The sequence below is a fragment of the Vulpes vulpes genome, chromosome 4, assembly GCF_048418805.1.
Source record: "Vulpes vulpes isolate BD-2025 chromosome 4, VulVul3, whole genome shotgun sequence".
NCBI lineage: Eukaryota > Metazoa > Chordata > Mammalia > Carnivora > Canidae > Vulpes > Vulpes vulpes.
The window spans coordinates 75,532,439-75,554,887 of NC_132783.1; the positions used below are offsets into that span (position 1 = coordinate 75,532,439).

Genomic DNA, 22,449 nt, shown 5'->3' on the forward strand with positions numbered 1-22,449 from the left:
TGTCCTTGACAAGACTCTAATAAGAGAACAATACATAAAAAGATAACTCATAACAAAAATAAGCACTGTTTTCTTTGCAGAACCCTATGGGGACAGCAAGAAGAGGGCTGGATACTCCATGGCACAATTCAGAAAGAGCTCAAGAAGGAAAAGGCGTTGGTGTTGGATGTTAGAAACAGGAGCTTGGGGGATCCCTGGGTGGCTCAGCGGTTTAGCACCTGTCTTTGGCCCAGGGCGCGATCCTGGAGTCCCGGGATCGAATCCCACATCAGGCTCCCGGTGCATGGAGCCTGCTTCTCCCTCTCCCTCTGCCTATGTCTCTGCCTCTCTCTCTCTCTCTCTCTCTGTGTCTATCATAAATAAATAAATAAATAAATATTAAAAAAAAAAAAAAAGAAAGAAACAGGAGCTTGCCAGGTAAATAAAAAGATTTGAATTATTGAACTCCAGAAGAGAAATACTAGTATTTCATACCCCATTTTCCAATTTCTGAGTGAAAACCTGTACTTTATATGTTCAGTAGATTGTCCTTGTGAAGGGACAAATGAGAGATTTAGTGTCAGCTGATTAGCCATGAAATCACACTTGTTTAGGCTCGGAACTCTAGTCCAAGCATTGCTGGGAATGAGGCATTTGATGGTATCGTGTCAGAAGCATCACATTTATTATCTCCAGGAAATTATAATGTCAGAGTTATAGACTTATTGCAGCTAATGCTCCAGAAGGTAAGAAATAACCAGCAAATGCAAGAGTTAGGCACTTGTTTTTTATCGTTCAATATTAATTTGTTTCAAGTCAGATACGCTGCCTTGTTTAAAGGCATTAGTGCCCAAGCACAAATGAAACTAGATTTAATTTTCTCTAAACAGATATGAATTTCAGACATCTCTATCTTATAGAGAGGTTCAAACACCCCTGATACTCTTATGTGCTGACACAAGGCTTAAAAATTTTATTTAAGTTAACAGAAGGTCATTATCTACAATTACCTGTGGCTCTACTCCTGACTCATGACTTCGTAAATCCCTGTTTTCTAATATTTGCAGCTGATTGTTGATCTTAGTTCTTGTTCGGTATATGGAAGTATTTGATCTGGGGAAACCATGACAGTATGATCATGCTTTTGTGTTTCAAGATATTAATTTTTCTTCTTGGTTAATGGCATCCAACTCCTGTGCCTGAACTAAATGTATTTATTACTTTTAGCACACACGTATCAAAAGACTAACCACATAATGGTTTTCATTGGGAAACTTTGATTTTAGGTACAAATTTTTCTTGTCCTAACATAGTGGTTTTGTAATGCAAATATTTAATTAAGATGGCTTTAAGTCTAATGCATGGGTGGCCTTTGTGCCAAAGATGTTGCTATTATGAGCTGGAATTAGAAAGGAATAATACATTTCACTTTGGAGGACTTCCCCAGCTCTTGTGACTATAAGCTAGGTAGGTCAGTGAATTGATTCTCTACTTCCCAGAAGTCCTAAGACGATGATTTAGAAAGAGGCTTCTTGGATAGAAATCATCAGTGCATTATTACATTATGCAGTTCTGTGGTGCATAACTTTCCATGATGACCAACTTTGCTAGAGGCTCAAGACTAGTCATAATGACATTATACTCTGATCATTTTGGCACTATACTCTGATATGTGTTATACTCCCAGAATCCCTCTGATTTGAGATTTTTACCCAGATCTTGGCTTGTTGGTCCTTTGGTATAATTTTTAAGTGGTTCTCCTCCTATGTCATCTAGAGATCCTAAATTTCCACGTGAAATCATCCTTAGTGTTTGCAAAGGAAATTTTCTTTTTTAAGGTTCTAGCACTAATCTACTCTTTTTAACATCTTTGCCATTCAAAAAAGGTTGGGGGAAATAATTTTCATTCCTTTCTAGCCATCCTTTTTTTCTCATTCTCAAATCATAGTCACCTTCTCCTACCCCTGCCTACATTTCTATCTTGAGTAAAATTACTGCTTTCTGTAGCTATTCCTAGAGGATATATCCTAATGTAAGACTTGTAACAAGATTTTTATAAAGGTGATAACTAATGTCAGGATGGTAAATTATAAGTAATTTCCTCCGAATTCTTTAACATTGATATTATTTGTAATTAAAAGATCCCCACACACTGAAGAAGGAGGGGAAAAACCAACAAAACTTATATCTTATTCAATATGGTAGAGTGGTTAAAGGCAGGGGATTCAAAGTCTGGTTCAAGATGAAATCCCAAATCTGCTCACTTCTTTGTCCTGTGTACTTGGGAATGTTACCTAACCTCTATAGTCCTCAATTTTATCATCTTCACAGGGTAGATGGAAGGACCAAATAAGGTTAATACACTGAGCAGCACAAACCAAGTTTCCAAATATTGATATTTGGAATAAAAATAATGAATATGGAATAAAATGGAATGGAATAAAAATAAAAAATAAAAATAATCATATTTTTATCATTATGTCTATAATCTCTTATCTTTAGTTTTAAAATCCCCAAAGCTCTGAACACCAAAATATTTTTCTTAAGTTTTATGCTAAAACTTATTTGGAAAAAACCATTGACATAAACAGATTTGAGGCTACTTACACTTTACTTAGTGTTATTATTCATTCATTTCTCTGTGGAAGTATTATGGTTGTTGATTTGGGGTACTGCAATAATATACAGATTAGCTTTTTAAAATCCATGATTTGAATATTGGTATATATACATATATGATCTTCAGGATTTCTTAAGAAAGTCTAAATGGCACCATCATTTCTTTTATTCCACTCAGAAGTTGTTTGTTATTCATAATGGTCCCAGGATGTCACAAAAATCATTGCTGTGGTTTGATGAAGGTCAGTGCTTGTACAGAGAATTGCCTCCATTGACATATTCCCATTTTCCAGAGATCCTGAGAGCATTTTAGATAAGGATGAGGTCGCTTCTGCACTTTTTCTGACATTCATGTCATAAGGTTTTTCATACAAATTAATTAATAGGACAAAATAGAATTGTCATAAGTATGAAAATCAAATTGCTTCATGCTGCAAAAATTCTAATTTTTGAATGGCTTTTGCCTCACGTAGGATACTTGGAAAGGTGTGCTATTTTCTGGTTTCCCTCACACATTTCATATTGGTCTCTTCTGGGGAGTTCTTATGAAGCAGGGTCCCTGGACATGGGACTCAAGAGCTTTAAGCAGCCACAGGCCACTGGATATAAATTCAATAGTCCTCAGCTCCTCAAGTTACTTAAAGTGTACCATAAAAACCACAATTCCTTTCTTCCTCTGGCTGCTGGTTTTTTATTTTCTTCCTCCTTCACCACCTTCTGTAGGGCTTTCCCTTTCATATATTTTGTTTTTGGTCTTGCCTATGGTCAAAATCCATGTCTCCATCCGTGTACCCGTAACAAGAAGTTTTGTTAGTTGAGTATTGCTGCATAACAAATTAGTCTAAAATTTCACAGCTTAAAACCACAAAAATTATTGGTGGGTGGTTCTGGCTCAGGCTCTCTCATGAGGTTGGTGTCAGGATGTCACATGGGTCTGCAGACCTCTGCAGGGTCAGCTGAGGCTAGAACATCTGCTTCTTGGCTCACTCATTTCACTGTTGGTCAGAGGTTTTAGGTCCTCTCCATACAGGCCTCTCTGTAAGAACTCATTTGGACTTCCTCACAGCTTGGTGGCTGTGTTTAAAGGGCAAGCTTTCTGAGAGATAGCTCCACAAAGGCCGTATAATCTCTTATGAGCCATAATCAAAATCCAGGCAGTATATTGTCACCACTGTTTTTTGATTAAGACAGTTAAGGGGATAGAAAATAGACTCCACTTTTTACTGGGGAGTGGAAACATTCTAGAAGAGAATGTTGAAATATGGAAATAATGCTGTGGCAAAGTTTTTAGAAAATATTATCTGCTATACTGTGGATTTTCTAAATCATAGAGTACTCAAACCAGCCAAGATATAAGAAAATCCATTTAGGCCAGAACTAAGGGTAGAAAGCAGGGGTACAGTGGAGGGAAGACAATGTAAAGGTAAATAGCTGGGCTTTCTTCTAGTTCCATTTTAGCCACTGTCTTTCCTATATGATCAGCTGCCTTTTCTAAGACAAGATAATGTAAACTTAAGAAATGTATCCTCCTACTTAGCCTTAGTTATAAATTCCCTAACCTTATTTTCTAGGGAGATAATTAGAAGTTAGGTGTTGAGATCATCGTTCTTTATTGCTCAGCTGGAATGGAATGAAATTTACCTTAAAAGTGATTTTTTGCTGGGTTAAGTGCTGATTAGAAATGACTGATATGAGATCACATTGTATTCTTTCTTTTTAAACTCGGATTTCTTAATATAAGTGAAATAGAGGCCAATTAAAAAAACAATGTTAATGCACAAGAAGATGCCAGGGGAATAATATAGGACCCACATCATAGAATTTCTTAGGGTGAGGTATGCTATGTATATCTATGCACATAGGGATATGCTTTGACTTAGAGTATGACTTAAAACTACCTTAAGCATAGTTCTTTAAAAAAATTAACTGAGAGAAATAGTCCCTCTCTAATCTCATTCTTTTCCTCTCAAATTGAAGCAAGGCATGAAGTCCCTTTTAACTAATTCTGTTCAAAGATGAAAGGCTCTTCCTGGAGCTCCTTGGGGTTCTATGTCTCAAAACTGCTTAAGTAAGTGGAAAATTCTATATGAAGAGGTCTTATTGCTTACATGGAGGACAAGGCAACTGAAGGACTGACTAGAAAAAAATCTTTATTTCTATAATATCAATCAAACTGTCTCGTTAGGATGTCCATATTGCTAGTGATTAATCCTGTCCTTGTTGGCAAGAGCTGCACTAATACTTTTTAATATGTCCTTTGCTACCCGTCAAACACTTCATTGAAAGCTCTCACTAATCTGTTCTGTGCATATATAATTTGTGTCCATATAAACTATCTCTGAGCAAGGTACACAGCCAACATAGTAGCTACTTGAATTTTAAGCTGTACAAGGAATTGTGTAAAAATATATGGTAAACCAGGAAAGGAAATCAAATGGAAGGATGAAAAGAGAAATGTCCTCATACAGGAATATTGGAACCTTTGTTATTTAGAAGCTTGATAATTGTTTACCAAGGAGTGGCTAAAATTACCCTCCTGACAGGTTCATTATTTTGGGCCTGAGAACAGTTAGACATCAGCCGCTGTGGCCTTTATATAATTGCCATGGCTGTACATTGGAACATTTCTCTGCTGCTGCTGCTACACAAGGTCTACTTCCTATTCCTGTTTTCCAAGGCTTCTAAAGACATGGACCCGCTGTCAACTCTGTGACACACCATCTCCACATACTTTCCATTAGGGCCAGTCCTTTAGTCTTTTCCAGGATGGTTTTCTTGCTTTCTGTTTCATAAGCTATGCTCTGAGCTTTGGCCCATGCTGCTCCCTCTTTGTTCTTAGGAGCAATGCAACATTTATTGAGTGTATGCAATGTACATGACTGACATAGAAGAGACAGCCTCTGCTTTCAAGAAACCTATTGGTTGAGATAATAAATGTTCATTTTTGAAGATGCAAATATCTCAGTTTAGGTTACATAAGGATCAGTTTTTAAATATTAATGTACACAGTTTTAATCAGATTGCTTACTGTATAATAATAGTAATAATAATTATTATAACTACACCTTGTAATTCTATACCACTTTTAGAATTTTAAAATAAAACATTCCTATTATCTCACTTGATTCTGTGGCAGCTTTTGCTTCTTTATTTTCTTTTATGTATTGTGGATTAACAAATTAAAATGCATATAACATACAATAAAATTGTAACCTAGGAAGTATATTCTAGAAGTAGAATATACTGAAACACATATACCCTGAAGCTTACTGTGTTCTCTTTCCACTAAATCATACCTTTTCACTTAATGGTTGACTAAGGCCAGTATATACAAAGGTACAGGGAATTGGTACTAGATGAAAGAGAAAATAATTTTTGGATCTTGGAACAGCAGTTCTGGGTAGGTGGTTCTGGGTCATTGGTATAACAGGGTAAAGACAATGGTATTTAGTGGTCCAGGAGTAGTTACCAAAGTTAACCTTATCTATTAAAAATGTTGCTTAGGGTCAGGCCTGTGTTTCAAAGACAGGAATGGAAAAGCTTTCTCTTTTCTGCCTTCTTTTATTTTGAAATTTAGCTATAATATTTCCTGCTCCTAGATCCCCACACTCAAGGCCAATGGTATTTTTAATTCTGATTTTCTTTTACAGATGCATTAAGGGAAACTTTGTACATTAATACAGGGACACAACCACTATGTATAATCTTGGTTCTATGTAACGATTCATTTTTAGTTTCCAATAATCCATTCCCAAGTCAAATGTTCTTCCTCTCTTCCCTTAATAAACAAATTCTTTTCCTAAATCAGGGCCTAACTTACATCATCCTAGGTGAGCTTATAAATTTTTTTTTTATTTCTTTAGGTTGCTGATTGATTCTTAACTTCGATATTCTGTTAAAGCCTTTCTGTCCAGGAACATGATGATTTGGGAGAAAGAAATGATTGTGGTGAAGTTGCTGCTTTCTTCCAAATGTTTCTACTTCTCCCTTGCACACAGAGGACTTTCCTTTAGTCTCTTGAAGTTAGCCATGGTCATGTGACTTGGCCAATGAAGTAAGAAGTATAAGAAGTAATGAAGTCTGAGAAGAAGCTTCGAGATCTGGTCTGTGATTTGCCGTTGTTTTTCTCTGTCAGGGTAACTGACAAGACTCTAGGTTGGTGGCTGCCCCATCAGCTCCCATCAGCAGTCTGCCATAGATATGCAACATGAAGAAAAAAGTTCTCACTGTGTTATACCACAGAGTTGTGGGTGTTAGTTGTTACTGCAATATAACCTAACTTATCTGTCTTGTATAAACACTAAATTGTTTAAATTCTAAAGACAACTCAAGAAATAGCCATAAAACTGGATAGAAAGCAAAACAAAACAAAAATCCTCCCTTCAAAATAAACAATAACAGCAACAAGCAGGAAGTTCATCTCATCAATCAGAACCATAAAGCCTTTCAGTGTCAGCTTCTGGGGTTGGAAGAGTTCAGTGCACTATGGTCAATGAAGGAAACACAGATTCAAGGACCATATTGTTTATCAGTCATTGTGGCACAGATGTAAATGTTCCTTTAAAAATAATGGTGTGAACTTGCTTTATTATGTTTTTTATTTAAAGATATTGAGTCAATTCATAAAACAGGCTGCCCTTTCCAGAATCTTTTCAAATAAACTTCCTAGAGGGCTCTAATCTTTGTATTGTTACACCCTGGGTATGCTGATCTGGAGTATAGACAATACTATCTATTCAAGGAGAACTATACCCAGGGATGGGATTTCTACAACCCTCAACTGCCCTCTTTTTTTTTTTCCTCCTACTTTTCTGATCATGCAAATAAAAAGGCAGTGATTAGATTAGAGGAAGGAAATGTTGATTAATCACCACAGTTAAAGATTCATGACTTCTACCTGAGTATTAGCCACATCAAATTCCAGTGATTTAAAAGGAGAAACTCTGTCATTGTCAATCATCAAATGTCAAATGTCTAAAATTACTTGATGTTATGAGTTTGTGAGTTTAATGGGAATCCTTAACCTTCTCTTTAACCTCTATTTTGAGGAATAGGGACTGAAGAAATTTCAAAATGAGACCTATATTTACATTGTGGCTTTGCCATTTTCTAGTTTTTTACTTTGGACAACATGATTTAAACTCTTTGAACTTCAGTTTTCTCCTCTGTGCAAATAATACCCATTTCAAAAGGGATAATATAGTCAACATACCAAACCTCGTCCTTGCCACATAGAAGACACGAGATCAGTTTTCTTTCTGTTTTCCTCAGCCCCAAATTTATTCTGTTATTGTTTAGATTACATTCTAGATTTAAAAAAATCCCGAAGTTAGATTTTTAAAAAATTAATGGCTGGGATCCCTGGGTGGCTGAATCAGTTAAGCATCAGACTCTTGGTTTCTGCTCAGGTCATGATTGCATGGGTTGCAGGATCAAGCCCTGCCTCCCGTCCATGCTTAAAATGGGATCTGCTTGAGACTCTCTCCCTCTGCCCACCCCCCCACTCATGTACATGCTCTCTTTCTCTCTCTCTCTCTCTCAAATAAATGAATGAACTTTGAAAAATTTAATGGCTATTCATTTTATATTGTTAATATATTTTATACTAATATATTTTTCCAATGTCTTTAACATTTCCAAATTTTAGACTGTGCCTGCCTGTTGTGGGCAGAAAGAAAATAGCAAACTTAATACCAAAGCAAGTTAAACACTAGTGGCTACATTGTTTTCAGTGCAAAATATAATCTAAAAGAAATGCAAAAGCTTTCTTCCTATAAGACCTCTTTGTCTTATAACAATTATTCATAAAGCCCTATGCAATACTGGTAGAGTAATGAGCCCATTTCTGTGGAAATACACTCATTTCTATTCAGCTTGCTGGTTCCCAAGGGAATTATGAATTGCTTTTTTAGTTTGAACATGTAGTTCATGAATCTCAAGGAAAAAATATATATCAGGAGTCAATAACTATTTACCTTTAGATATCTAGACAACTGCTCAAACAGTTTGGAAAAAAACCTAAAGAAATAAAAGAGAAAGAAATGAAAATTGAAATGCTTGCTATTTGTAGATATAACTGAAATTCCCACACTCTCTTAGTAACACATCCTTCCTAGGATGAGGATAAAAGTGCAGCACAAAAGATTGCAGTGGGAATCTGGACAACCATCATGAAGCTGTTGGTAAATATTCAGATGTATAGCTTTTGTCTTCTGGCCTCTTTCCTGTTGTTAGGGGAAGTAGATGGCAGGAGTGGTTTGGAGAGACCAAAAGGGATATATCACCAATCCACATTTATAAATGGCTGGCCCATAGATAGGCTGCACTCTTTAAAATCCTGTATTTGAATCCAGAGGAAGCACATTTTCTCTCCAGCTCCACATAGTCCCAATGACTCCCTGCTGTGCTCCACATTAGTGTTGCCCTCATTTACATTATTAGGCTTAAGTATGGGGTGTTTGAATTGATCCCATCTTCTCTTCTGTTACAGTGCAGCAAATGTCTGTCTTGCTGTAGACAGGCCTCTGTCCTCATCTTCCAGACCCTGTCTCCTCTGTGCCACTCAAATGCTTTGCTCCTACAGCTACTCCCTTTTTCTCCTTCATCAATCTCTCATCCTGTATTGGATTTTTCTATTCAGCATAAAAACATGTTCTATGTCCTCCCACTTCCTTAGAAACAGAATGCCCCATTTTCCCTTGACCTCATATTCTGCTTCTGTCTCTATTTTATATGGGTCCTTAGTATCCTCTGCTGGATGCTGAATGGCTCTGCCAGGAAATTATACAGATGTTGGCATGAATGACACACTATTATGACACGAAATAACATTTATTATTCACAAAATAAAAAAGCAAAAGGATTGCCCAAGGAAAAAGGCTCAAGTTTGGTCTGAATGAAGCAAGTGCAAAGCATGATGAATAACTGGCTTTTATTGATTTAGTGGGGTTGTGAGTGCTGGATGGGGTTTGTGTGGGTTGAATTGCCCCACCAGCACCAAGGGAAGGAGCTTGTGAGCTTTCTACCCACTTGTCCAGATGTGGAACAATAGGAACAGGAGAAGAATTGAAGCAAAGGCTGAAGGAGAGAGAGAGAAGTGAACACCTTGCTGAGCAGGAAGGGATCATGACCCAAGCAGAAGGCAGCCGCTTCATCGGCTGAGTCCACACAGGCACCCCTACAATTGTCTTTTAGTTTCCAGTACTCCACCAAAAAGATTCTGCCAAAGTCATGTAGGATCTTCATGTCACCAAATCCAATAATTGTGTCTGTTCATCTTACTAGATCACCCCGTAGTCTTTGACCTATATGACCATTTAACTGTTCTTGATACATTCTCCTGTCTCTATTCTATTTCTTTCTGTAGGTTCAGAAGAAATATATTTCCCTGGTTACTCTTCTCAGTTACCTTCATGTGATGCTTTCCTCTCTGATCTGAAAATATTGGGGTCATTTAGAACTCTGTCCTTTTTTCTCTTTTATGTCAACCCCAATGCCATAGCACATATCAGTTCTTTTTGTGGTTTTAAATATCTATATACCAATGCAAGTTTATGTCTGTGTCCCAATGCAAGTTTATGTCTCCATACAGATATTTCATATGATTTTCAGGCTTAAAATCCAGGCTATTTGAAAGCTTTATTTGCATTTCTCATAGACATCTGAAACCTGGAACTCCCCAAGGAAAGTCCAATTTCCCTTCCAAAATGTGTTTCTCCTTTAATTTTCTCTATTTCAGTAAGTGACATTACCAAGCCTCCATGACTAAAGCCAAAAACCTAGAATTATTATTGATTATTTCTTCCCTTCCCTCATCTCTCACATGTACACTCCATCAGCACCTCCCATTTCTGTACCCTACAATATAGCTCATCCTGCCTACTCTGTTTATCATTAGTCTAGAAGAGGAAGCTGTTACTTGCTCTAAGTTATCATCCCTTCTTCCCAGGGCTACTGTGGGAGCCTCCCAACTCATCTACATATTTCCATTCTTTTCTCTCTAATCGAGCTTCTCAGAGCAGTAAGAGTAACCTTTATGAAATAAATTATATCACATCACTCTTCTGCTTAAATTCCTCCAGTGACTTATTGATCTACTCAGAGTGACTTCCAGACACCCTCTCATGACACACACAGTGCCCTCTGTGTAGCCACCATGGTTAGGGGATCATTCTGCATATGTTATTCCAAATGCTTTTCAGACATTCATTCACTTGTCTAATCTCTGCACCAGCCCTGTCATTTAAATATTATTATTATCTTCATTTTTTTAGCAGAGGAAATGAACTGTGGGATGTTAAGTAACATGCCTATGGGGGTACAAATGGAAAATAGTGGAGCCAGGATTCAAAACCAGGTCATCTGGCTCCACAGTACTATATGACCACCACATATTACTTCTCATGGGCAAAGGCATGGTCAAAGAAATGAGAGAGATTTCTTAGCAAGGCATGAAATGAATGGTCATTCAACCATTCTTAAATTCACCCAGAGAAGCAAAGCCCCTGCATCATAGGTCAGGACTAAGAAGCTTTGGCAACTCTCTGCTCTCTGCAGCACATTTTTTATGCCAGCAGTGGGTCTGGGTTTAGCCTTTGAATGATCCTTCCCTTCTTCTTCTTTTCTTTTTTTTCCCCCCAATCCAAGCATATCATCAGCATGGTAACCTGTGGATTCCAGCTTGACAGTTTTGTGCTGCTTGCAGATGGCTTGGCTATGATGGCAATGCCGAAATGAGACTGAGCATGCAGTGTGCTACATAAATTGTCACAGGCACTAACAGAATCGAATTCACCTTCCTTGTCAACATATGAAGTGTCACCCTTGCCCTCAGCAGCAATTTTTTTGGCATGTCTGCCAATCCCACTGATAGGTTCTAAAATGGTAGGCTATAAGAGTCAATAAAACGTTGATATTGAGTTCTGCTCTGTGCAGGGCAAAATGCAGGATATAGACTGAGGTCCAGTTCCTGCTTTTAAGGCAAGAGGAAGAGACAACATACTTTTACTAAATACACTAAAAGTCAGTTTTGGATGTTACAAAAATCTATCGAATGCTGTCAGAGCACAAAAGAGGGAAGGATTAATTCTCCCAGAGGAAATAAGAAGACTTCATGAAGTAGATGATGGGCACTAATGAATTTTACAAATATTTGTTGAATTTTTACTGTATTTTAGACTCTGGACTGGGTACATCATGTATTTAATGGAATAAATTTAAGTCAGATAAGGAAAGAAAAATGTAATCTCTCAACTTTTCTCTATATTTGTTTCCTGAGACTAGGCGAATTTTGTCTAGTTTAGTAATTCTACTTGCTTACAGTGTATACCTATCTTGGTGGGATGGGCAGAAATTAGAAGGATGGAAGCCAGGGGTGCCTGGCTGGCTCAGTTGATGGAGCATGCAACTCTTGATCTTGAGGTCATGAGTTTGAGCCCCAAATTGGGCATAGAGATTACTTTAAAAAAAAAAGAAAGAAGGAAGAGGCCACATGCTTCTGCTCTGCTTTAGAGAGAGTGTCCAGGTACAAACCGTTCATCATTAGAGACTGAGGCTTTTAATATACATGTATTCTGGAAATTCATACTGAAACATCATCATAATTGTTAAAAGGAAAATAATCCTGTACACAGGCTTGAAAACATTTTGAAAATAGTCCCTTTTGATTATTTCTGTTTAATTTTTTTCTTATTAAGTGAATGTCTTGCTTTTCCTCCAAAGTTCTTCCAGTACATCCCATAATTACACAGTACCTTTGTGTAGCTGAGATGAGAAATATCTACTCTGACATGCTTTGGAACTAGACATAGTAGTTATTCTGGGAAGAAGTCAGGAGACAAAAAAGGAAATAATTGCAAAGACAATAGGATAAATGAAAAGAGCAAATGATAGCTGGTTTTGTGACATACTTAGAACCCCATTCAAATCAAGTTCCTGACCTTCACTAGATCTGCTGGGTAATGGTGTGGGGGAAAGAACATGAGGAAGAAAGTTTGAGGAAAGAATCTTGTAATGCTATTTTTGGAGGAAATCCTATGGCCAGCTTTAGTCCATCATTTCCAGATCCACTTGGTTCAGATTGTGGAGCCTCAGATGGATGATATCAATTCAACGCCCTTGGCTTAGTATAGAGTCCTCTTCCTCCTTCATTGGCCTGGAAAGTGTCCTTGGGCGCCAGGTTTGGTATGGTTCAGTAACTTTTCAGGAACCTAAACTCCCTGGATTGTGCACATGTTCTTCTGTATGTAAATAGAGATATCTGTGAGATGGTCAGGAATAAAAATACAACCACCCCAACAAAATATGGTTTTGAATGCTATGGAGGGTTCAGAATACTTTGGATTCAGAAAATGCTTTTAATCTCTATGTCCTCACTAAGTAGTGCCAAATTGGGCAAGCTATTTAATGTTTCTAAGCCACAGCTTCTTTGTGTGCACATTGAGACGAATCAGGCCTTACAGTGTTGAGAAGATAAAACAAGATAATCTACATAGGAGTAATGGGCATAGAGCTAGGACTTTGTTCAGCAAAGGGTGAAATATAATGACAGCTAGTCCTAGAGTCAGAATCAGTCCTGATCATTTCTACTGATTGTGCTAATTACCCTGGCTGAGTAGGGTAGTGATACCAGGTCATGTCACCCGGATCCCTCCGTTAGGAACTAGGCATTTATTTCTAAGTGATTGGCAGTGTTGGCTGCTGATGGTTCAGGGCTGCATCCCTTTCTGAGAATTGCCCTCTGATGAAGGAGGCTGCCTTGCCCAGGTTGTGCCCCCTCCTCAGGAGCAGCCCACATCCAGTGATTGATCACTGTTGGGCAGTACAAAGGCTCAGGCTCTTGCCTTAATAAGAACACCTCTGGAGGATTTCCAAGCTTGAGAGCTTTTTGAATGACTGGCAAGGCTGCAGTTACAACCATATCTCACTTTGTCTTCTCTGTTCAATTCTGCTTCCTCTGCTCTCCGACAGTTGTCCCTGAGAACACATCCCAAGAAGCCTCCTGCATGTACCTCTTGGCATCTGAGAGTCCCTTTTCTCAGGATCTCAAGAGAGACAGGAGGCATCCCCATTTTCCCACACTACGCATTCTTCCTGAAGAAAGGGGTACATGGTTCCTGAAGAAAGGGGTTCCTGAAGAAAGGGGTACATGGTTCCAGAGCTGAAGCTTCCCAGAGCGGTGTTAGCAATAGTCTACTGTCTGAAGAATGGAGGACTATGTTGTCGGTGCCATCAGAATGGTTCTTTCTTCTTTTCCCTGAAAATTCCAGGCTTCCCCAAGCTTTTCTGTATTTTCTGTCCACACAGTTTAGTTCACCCCAGACTAATTCAATGCTTTTCTCTCTCGACCCAGGTGAGCAGGGCTAGAAGTTGAAGAGAGGACAGCTGCAACCTGACATCAATTCCACATGTTCCTTCATCTCACTGTTCTTTAAGAAGAAGTGACAGACACTTTACCGAGACAACCTAAAGAGGACTGAATGAGGAAATAGAATGTGAGTCCCTGAAAGACTGCCTGTCTGTTGGCTTGTGATTTTGAAGTGGCTTGAGTATTACCTGGCAAGACCACAGTAGGCTTTTGAAAAAGACAAGCAGGCTCACATTTGTTAAAACTCTGAGTAGCTTGCATCAATGCCTGGCTGCCAAAGATCAGCTAACTTTAGGAGATACCCAGGGCTTCTAGCTTCAGAAGGTTTCCCTGGTAGGTGAACAGTTTTAAATAAATCATATAAATAAATCCTTGTTCAATGCCTGCTTGCCACATGCAGAACACTGTTTTTGTCATTCTGAGGTTTGCAAAGGACGATCTCTGCCTTTGAAAAGTCTAGGGTTTGGCTGGAGTCATAAAAGATATTGCATAAAATATTTCAACCACTGACATCAAATGTTCTGAAGACAATCCTAAAATCATGATAGCTTCAAATTACATGCCAGCCAGGCCACTGTGACTGTCTGCTACAGCTGTGCAGATTTCTTAGTATTTTAGCTGGCTTAACTGAATATTCTCACCCACAAAAGTAGGTGGCTGTGTTTTTTTTTGTTGTTGTTGTTGTTGTTTTGATATTCTAGAATATCCAAATCTGTTTTGGAGACACTTAAGAGCAAAGTGCCTGAAATGCTATATAGCAATTGTCTAGTTTGTTTTCAAAAAAATGTCCAGCCATGAAAAACTTCAAAAGTCAGGGGGGAAAACTCTGCTTTAAGATAGCAGTATTCTCCTTTGGTAATATTCCACACAAACACTATCAGCAACTATTGGACTCTTAAATCTTTCCAAGTGTTATGTATTAAGGAAAATAGGAAAGTTATTAAACTTGTGCCTATAGGGAAATATGAATCATAAAAATACAATCAACTAGAATTAAAATCTTCAATTTTGTATAATTTATGTTGAGAGGAGAAACACTAAAAACAAAATTTATTAAAAGAAAAAACAGTAAATGAAGTCATCCTCAGGCATTAGAAATTCTCTTTAGCTTTCAGCATAGATACTCTGCCGTTGGGAGCATTCCTAACTGTAAAGGAGTGGGTCATAAGTCTTGGTATGGAATTGAGGCCATGTTGATTAACCAAACAGAAAATTTTTCAAAAGAATAATATTGCATATTATAATGCCTTTAAAATTTGTTGCGGTTTCTTTTAAGGAGAATTTCTTCTTCTTTTTTAAACAAAGATTTATTATTTATTTATTCATGAGAGATAGAAAGAGAAGCAGAGACATAGGCAGAGACATAGGCAGAGACTCCTGCAGGGAGCCTGATGCGGGACTGGATCCTTGGACCCGATCATACCCTGAGCCAAAGGTAGACACTCAACTGCTGAGCCACCCTGGCATCCCTAAACAGAATTTCTTCTTACCAAATGTAATTTTGTCTGAAATACCCATTTGTCTATCAGATAAAAATCATGTTTTAATAACATACAGTTCCTAAAATGCATTTAGTAAAATGTATTTAAATGTCTTAATTAAAGCTTTTTTGATGAACATGAAAATTTAATTTGCCATCCAAATTTTTATTTTATGCTAGCTACACAATATGAAGAAAATTGCCACTCACACAAATAAGTAGCTTAATATGACAGTTTCTTTTCTTTTTTAAAAAATAACACCTTTTAATTATAGTATACTTTTCTAGTAGATATGAGAAGAGACATTATAGTTGGAGGTTTGCCACTAAACAAGTTAACCTGGCAACAGCCATTAATATATTGGTTTTCTTTAATGTGCTATAATTTGAGATTTGTGCGTATATGTTGTTTATAATAGTTTTAAAGATTCATTTAAAAACATAAAAATAAAAATTGAATGAAATATTTACAGATTTCTAAACATCTCCTCCAAGAATATGCCAATCTTTATTATAACACATGATAAAAGCATCAAAACTGTGATGTCTACCTACCCCAGGGAATTAAATGAATGAACAGATACAAAGTGTGAGAGTTTGATGTAAATTGGGCCTTTCATCAATAATAGTTCTTTTCTTTTCCTTTTTTAAAAATCCTGACTCTATCATTGACTTTCTGTGTCATCTAGGACTGTTTTTTTTTCAACCTTTATGAAATTCATTTTCCTCATCTGTAAATTGGAAATAATATCTACCTAATGGGCTATCAGGAGAATAAAGTAAGGTAACATACAAATATATTGCCTCTTTCTTCTTTTTAATTGTGCATTGTTATTAATATTGTTTATCTGATTATAAACCCAGTTGGCCAGATGTACCATCATCCCTTCTGCTCTATACAGTGAGCAAGGGAAAAGTCCATTTGCATTAGAAGTCTTTGGAGAACCACCACTAAGGGAAATCAGAGGATATTCCAATGTGTCTCCTGCATTTTAGTATGAACATTTGTATCCAAATAATTGAAATTTAGTTAACCTGATGAAATTTGATTAAAATGAAGATTGCATGGCCTTGAGAAGGGTAGATGTTTATAAACGGGTGACATAAAACTCAGCCATGTTTACAGCTGCCTGCAGCTCTGTCCTGCCTGGATGTCCCATAGCTGTCTCTGAAAACACACCCTTTGTCTTACTTCCATTATCAATTGATTGCCAAGTCCTGCTGATGTCCCTGGTTGACCATCCCAACTACTAGTACTTGGTTTGGGCCTTTAAATATGTTCTTCCAGAATGAAATCAATAGTCTCCAAATCCACAGTTTCTACTCTCTGCAAATCTGAGCAAGTTACTCTTGTCCTAAAAACACATAGATGTCCACTGAGGCTCCTTCCACAGTTTGGCCATTGTGGTCATTGCTGCTATAAACATTGAGGGCAGGTGTCTTGGCTTTTCACTGCATCTGTATCTTTGGGGTAAATCCCCAGTAGTGCAATTGCTGGGTCATAGGGATTATAGGGGAAAGGAGAGAAAATGAGGGGGAAAAATCAGAGAAGGTGATAAAACTCCTAATTCTGGGAAATGAACAAGGGGTGGTAGAAGGGAGGTGGGTGGGGGGGAATAGGATGACTGGGTGATGGGCGCTGAAGGGGGCACTTGACAGGATGAGCGTTGGGTATTATACTATATGTTGGCAAATCAAACTCCAATAAAAAATAAAAAATAATAAAAAAATAAAAGTTCAAAGGATTTAAGGAAAAAGGTAGAAATAACACACACACACACACACATAGATCTCTAATTTGTAGCCCATGGAATGAAGTCTAAGCTTTTAAAATCTAGTCCCTCAGGCTTATTTTTTTCACTACTCTCGATATCAAATTTACTCCTGCCCAACAGTGTAGTTCTGAGTACACACTGCATGGTTTCATTTCTAAGTTCTTGGATTTCTTCCTTCTCTCATTTGGATGCCCCAGCTCAGTACAAATAAATTCCAGGAAATCTTTTCTGAGTGCTCTGTCTCTCCCTCCTCAGCCTCCTTTTGAATTAGTTTGGATTCCTTCTCTGAGGTTTTATAGGTCTCTATTCATCCCCTATCATTGTACTTATGCTAGGACATCATGGTTCTTTATTTAGGTGCCTGTACCCTTCTGTGAACTCCTGGAAGAAAAGACACTGTGTCTCCCTGATTCAGTGTCTGGGATTCTTTCTGACTCCTAGAAGTCAGAGAAAAAAAATGTATTTGTCACACATGAAATGAGTTAATGTTTAGATCATAGTCTCACTTTCTCAGTAAAGTCACACATTAGTCAATAATGGATTGCATCTATTGGCACTTTAGGTTTATTGATTACTTGCTTTTAACCACAAACTCTACAGTGTTTCTTTTGCCCTGAGGGTTGTTTTTATAGGATCCCACATCCATCCTCTATAGTAGTGGGAAGTTTCTGTTTATTGCAACTAAATAATTATGGACGACTGCATGTGGTCTGTGCCACAGTGGGTGGCCCAGTTAATGGGTAAAACATAATGTTTAATTGATGGGGTCAGGCCATTGTATAATTTGACTTTCTCAGCCTGAATTTTCTTGGCAAATTCAGAGGGATATCCAAGGCAGACTGTATCTTTATATTTTTGAGCATTTATTGAGCTATTTGAAAGGGCAAGGAAGTGTACTAGTATAATTGTGAGAGTTGAGGAGATGATGGTAGTGAATTTATATGAAATATTTTTTTTTCCCCTAGAGAGAATGGCAGGGGCTAGGCACAGAGGGAGAGGGAGAGAAAGAGAATCCAAAGCAGGTTCCTCACTCAGCATGGGATCAGGACCTGAGCTGAAATAAGAGTCAGATGCTTAACTGGCTGAACCACCCAGGCACCATGAAAGAAAGATTTGAAAGCACTCTCTTACTCTCCTATCAAGCTCTGATGGATCTGGATAATGTACGACTCCAATTAAGCCATTGTAGGAATATAAATGGGCAGAAAAGGTCAAGAAATGACAACTCAGATCAGCCCCAAATGGAAAGATTTAAAACAAAATCATTACACTATTAAGTAAACAAAGAAACAAACCTCATGATTAAGAAGTGCTGCACTCTCCATGGTTCAATGAGGTAGCTGGAGATACACATGCTATATTTCCTTTCTGGTACTCATCACTATCTAACATACTCCATAATCAACTTTTCAAATTAATTATATCTGTCTCCCTCATTGCAGTATAAACTCCATGAAGGTAGGGGTTTTGGTCTGCAATGTCTGCTCCTGTATCCCCAGTGCTCAACACCTCAGAAAAAGGATAATCTAATTAAAAATGGGCAGAAGACATGAATAGACCTTTCTCTAAAGAAGACATACAGATGGCCAACAGACACATGAAAACATGTTCATCATCACTTATTATCAGGGAAATGAAAATCAAAATTACAATGAGATATCACCTCACACCTGTCAGAATGGCTAAAATCAACAACACAAGAAAAAACAGGTGTTGGAGAAGATGTGGAAAAAGGAATCCTGTTGCTCTGTTGGTGGGAAGTCAAACTGGTGCAGTTAATGTAGAAAACAGTATGGAGCATCCTCAAAAAGTTAAAAATAATCTCATGTTCTCTGAAATGCCTTTGGTGATATCTCTATCAAGTTAATTAATTTGTTTTCCATCTAGAACTTAATGTAGTTGTTAAATTTAGAGTTTGATCAAATATTTATTGAGCAGAAATACTAAACCATGCACTGTTTATCATCGGACTTTCAGATGCTTTATTTCAAGATCGCCATCAACTTAGAATTGTTCCATCATATATCATATCTCCATAGAAATAAGCATTCCTATTTTATATATTGTAGGGAAGATTTGCATTAAACCATGAACTAGAAATGTAATGGTGACTATTGCAACTGAAATTAACCAATGTTTTAAGAAGTTCTCTCAAGCTTCAAATAGCCATCACACTCACATACAAAAAAAAAAAAGGACATTCAGAAAATCAGTTTAACCAGCAACATTACAGTCTTCTCAATGAAGTTGATGTTTAATTTATTGCAAGATTTTATTAGAGAAGAAACTACTTTAGTCAGGTATCATTATAAACTAACACCTTTTGAACTATTGATTTCCTTAAAATATATTTACAGTAGAACTTACAATATATAGTTATTGAACAAAACTAAATATGTATTGACTATCATGCTTTTTAAGACTTAATACTAAATAGATGATCTTAGCCAAATGTTTTGTTTCTGCCACAAATAATATCAGTATGTTGTTATATCCAAGTCATCTATTATCTTTAAACAGGTTAGAATTTTTTCCTGAAAGTTTATTTCAAATGATTCTCCATCTGTTAACACACAACCTTTTAAATTGAGCATCTCTGTTACAGTTGGAGCTTTGACAATAATTAGCTCTATTTCATTGCTTTCTAGACCTCAGATTTCTTATCTGTTAAATGGTCTTTATAGCTTCTCATTTCACTAAGATTTTATGGAAAATTTTATAATTATTTGTGCAATTTAGAAAATAAGCAAGAGGATAAAATAATTATATTCAATTTACCATAAAAAATTTCAGTCACATTAAATACATTGTAATACCTTTTTTCTCCTGATTAGTCATTAATACTAACTATAAGATTTCATGCATTTGTAAAATATGAATAAATAGTAGTTTGAACTTTTCAAAAAGAGAAAAAAGCGATCAGATACCTGATTTTTTTCTCTCTCTAATTTTCATTTAGGAGGAAATACTTTTGAAAGAAGAAAAGATAGAATAATAACTTGGTGCTAGGGCAAATGGGCTTAGTAAGTATGCATGTAACTTTGCTATGAGAATATCTGAATTGTCTTGCTGCACAGAGTATAACACAAATTTTCTATTATAAATTATGTCTCTTTCCTTTGCTTATTTTATTTTTTAAATTCATATGTTCATTTTGTGATAGAAGCTAATAGTCAACAATATTTGCATATGGGACAATAATTGTCCTTTATTTTCAAAAACAAAGATAAGTATATTCAGTCTTGCTCCCATTAAAGTTATGGAGGTATATAAATTTTCCCTTTGTTTTTTTCTAAAATTCCCCTGGACAAATACATACCATCGGACATCAGGGAGTTATTATTGAGATATATAAAACAACAATACAAATAAGTTATAGCAAGTATGATGACTTAGAGTGATGGCAATTTTAAGAATCTGTATTCATTTATTATATATCTTCAAAATTGCATAATGTAAATGTGTTTAATATATTATTTTAAAAACATGGAATAAAACAGTCCTATGCACTATTAGAACTGAAAGCTCTCGGGGTCCCTGGGTGGCGCAGCGGTTTGGCGCCTGCCTTTGGCCCAGGGCGCGATCCTGGAGACCAGGGATTGAATCCCACGTCGGGCTCCCGGTGCATGGAGCCTGCTTCTCCCTCTGCCTGTGTCTCTGCCCCCTCCCCTCTGTGTGACTATCATGAATAAATAAAAATTAAAAAAAAAAAAACTGAAAGCTCTCCCCTTGTGTTTATCCTTCTACACCAGTGTCCCTCCCTTCTCTGGAAGGGATGTGCTATGACTTAAGGTTAGAAGCTTTCAAAAATGTATCTTCCGACCATTTTCTATTTATTTATATATACATATTTATATATTTAGGACTTATAAAAATATCTGGGAATTTTCTCTATGTGTTGTTTTTATTTTTGTTTTTTTTTTTACTTGATAAAGATATCTTAGAAATCTTTTTATGAGCCACTATTTATACATTTCCATGGTTCTTCTACTGGATGTACAGTGGTTCATGAAATTGGATATATTAGTTTCTAAACATATTTTTTGGATTTTTACAGACAAATCTTTAAAAATTTTATTTCCTTCCAATGAACTGATTTTATGGTCTGTGTAATACGATTATTGATCTTAAGGTGGACTTTATAGGAGATATTGTGCATGAAACTGTTAGTTTTCATGAGTTGTGATTTTAGAAAGGTCTTATCTCTCAATGAGGAAGAGTAACACTTTGTAGAATTCATATTATCAGTAGTTTCTGAGTACAGCACTGGCTTATTTGATAACCTATCAAACCAGGTTAAAAAGCTTACTGAATGATTACTGGATTTGAAAGCCTATTAAATAATCATCGTATTTTTTTATTATAGTCAATAAATATTCTAAAACTTTTGGAAAATATAAAAAGCATACTGCAATCTCACTACCAAGATGTAACTTTTTTTTATCTTTTTGGTGCATTTTTTTTCAAGAGTTTTTTTTTCTCTAGATATATGAGTCTGTCTTCTGAAATCAGACTTCTTGGGTTCAAATCCTAGTTCTGCTATTTGTAAGCTATGTATTTTTCGGTAAGTTCCATAACTGTTCTAAACCTGTTTCTTTATCTGTAAGATGCGAGGGTAATAGGACCTTTTTCCTACAGCTGTGAGAACATGATGAAGTAAACACATGCAAAGCCCTAAGCCTGGCTTATATAGTGTGTACTCAATACATCTATTAGTATTTAAACAACTTAGAACATACCACACCATAATTAGGTACTTTCTTTACTCATTTAATATATTCTTATCATCTCTAGGTCATTATATAGTCTCTCTAGTTCTTAACTAATTTTAACAAAGAAATGGTATTCAATCGTGATAATGTGATGTATGTTTCATATAACAATCCATAGTTTTGGACAGTTTAGCTAAAGCAATTTATGTTATTAAAAATAACAAATGTATAGATACTTTTTGTATTCTTTTCCAACTAGAAAAAGTTAGATGGCTAAAGCCAATAATGTGTACCCAGTTTTAAGGCTTTTGATACCTGCTGCAGAATTAAACAATGGAGTTTGATGGATTTTAAAATCCCTATTTTAAAGATTCTTTTGGTGATTTTAAATAAAACAATATCTGTTCCTGATTTATTTCCTATTGGATGAAAATCTTGGTTTAACAGTGGTTTAACATTAAAACAATAATGATCATAGATTGAATATGTGGTATAAATGATGTAACACAACTTATGCAT

General features: G+C 36.5%; 1 long non-coding RNA gene across 1 annotated transcript in view; it reads left to right on the forward strand.

Annotated features, from left to right (window-relative positions):
* LOC112931078 (uncharacterized) overlaps positions 1-22,449 on the forward strand; it is a 460,348-nt gene that overhangs the window by 318,650 nt on the left and 119,249 nt on the right. The window contains exon 3 of the long non-coding RNA XR_003237259.2: positions 13,949-14,090. This is a non-coding gene — a long non-coding RNA (uncharacterized lncRNA). The remainder of the gene's footprint in view (positions 1-13,948; positions 14,091-22,449) is intronic.